We start from the raw sequence: 2,032 nt of genomic DNA on the forward strand, positions 1-2,032 counted from the left end.
ATGCTTCTTACACATGGACCCCAGTACATATTATACTGATTTATATATACATTACACTATTTCTAATCTACTGGAGGCCACCGTGGTCTGTGGTTCCGTTGTTCTTTATTCCAAGGTTGTGCTATTCTGGGTTTCTTAATTTCCTTTCAACATCTCTCAGTGTAATTGAGGGGCCAAGCAACCTTGATTCTGGGTGTGGAAGCCCCTCCATCATCTTTTTAGTCAGGACAAGTAACTGCCCCCCCTATATTTCTAGCTATACCAGTGACAGCGGGCATTTAGCAAAGTGGTATTTGGCCACAAGAAGTGGCTCAAGAAGCAAGGGAGGCTTACAGGACGTGTGTTTTCCTCCATGGTTTATAAGGCATTTGTATAATCTTTAAGGACAAAATACAAGCATTTTCTTTCACATAGACCATGCAAAACATTTCAGTGAAGTGCTGCTGGTAGTTACTCCACAAGTGAAACAAAATGGGGGGGGGGGTCTGCTATTGACTTTATACATAAGCGAGTGAAAAATACATTTTACCGTGATACATTTTTTGTTGGAATCCAAATATTGTGATTATATTGAACAATCATATATTTATTAGTTTATGCCTTAAGAAACCGTGAAGCTGTGCTAACAGCTGTTAAATAGAAGTGGAATTCTCACTGTTGATATTAAATAAGTGAAAGACAATATTGTTTTATTTTAAATGTCTTGCAGAAAAGCTAAACCAAAATACTTTTTTTTTAAAATGACACAGGGGATTGTGAAGCGGCTCTTTGTGGAGGAGTGAACTGCATCTTAGATCCTCGAACTTTTATATCCCTTACCAAAGCAAAAATGATCTCATCTGATGGAATCAGCAAACCCTTTTCAACAAAGGCAGATGGCTATGGAAGAGGAGAAGGCTGTGGTGTTCTTTTGCTCAAATCATTGAAGAAGGTACTCTGCCACTGAACCGGATTTATCATTTTAAAATACCATACAATCCTAAACATTGTTCCAGTCTTGGGTTTACATAACACAGATGCCCAGTTTTATGTCAATTGTAATACTCATATTTTTCAAGTTTGTTGGCATTAATTAAACTCTTGGACATAAGATATGGAAAATACAAAAACTTTTGTAACTGTGCATTTGTAGTTGCTGTGCATTTGATCTCCACCTGTACAACTATAAGGAACACTAGGTATTTTTTTTTTCTTCAACAGGCACAGGAAGATTTCAACAAAATATGGGGAGTTATCAGCATCAGTGCCGTCAACCAGAATGGAAGATCTGTCACTCCAATCACCAGACCATCCCAACAGGAACAGGAAAACTTGCTATGCAGCATTTATCCATCTCATGTTGATCCTTCCATGCTGCAGTATATTGAGGCCCATGGCACAGGAACCCCTGCCGGAGATCCCACTGAGGCCGAGAGTATAGGCAACGTCATTGGTAAAAAGAGGCCTCCCGACCTGCCTGCCCTCAAGATGGGCTCCGTTAAAGGGAACATTGGGCACACAGAGTCGGCTGCCGGGGCTGCAGGCTTAATCAAGGTCCTTCTCATGATGCACCATGGAAGGATCGTCCCCTCCTTGCACTTTTCTGAGAGCACCAGCAGCATCGATACACAGAAATTAAACCTCTCCATTCCAACCCATGTGGAGAAGTGGGAGGAGTCTAGTGAACTGGGCAGGGTGGCTGGGGTCAACTGTTTTGGATTTGGGGGCACCAATGCCCATGTTGTTGTCAGACAGGTTAAACAAAGCCAGATTCTTCCCCCAATGAAAAGGCCTGTTGAACTGTTTGTCCTTTCTGCGGCCTCAGGGCACTCTCTCAAACTGGCACTGGAAGACACGGCTAGACGTGTGAACACAAGTGAGTCAGTAACGCTCCCACATGTGGCCTATACATCTGCATGCAGAAGAAGCCACCAAAACTTCAAATACAGAAAAGCATTTGTGGCATCTTCTCTGCAGGACTTAGAGCAGCAGCTTGTATCTGCAGCTGAAATGGAAATGGTTCCATCCAAAAAGGCTCCACAATTGATTTTTG

The sequence above is a fragment of the Gekko japonicus genome, unplaced genomic scaffold, assembly GCF_001447785.1.
Source record: "Gekko japonicus isolate JY-2015 unplaced genomic scaffold, Gekko_japonicus_V1.1 scaffold3141, whole genome shotgun sequence".
In the NCBI taxonomy this organism is placed as follows: domain Eukaryota; kingdom Metazoa; phylum Chordata; class Lepidosauria; order Squamata; family Gekkonidae; genus Gekko; species Gekko japonicus.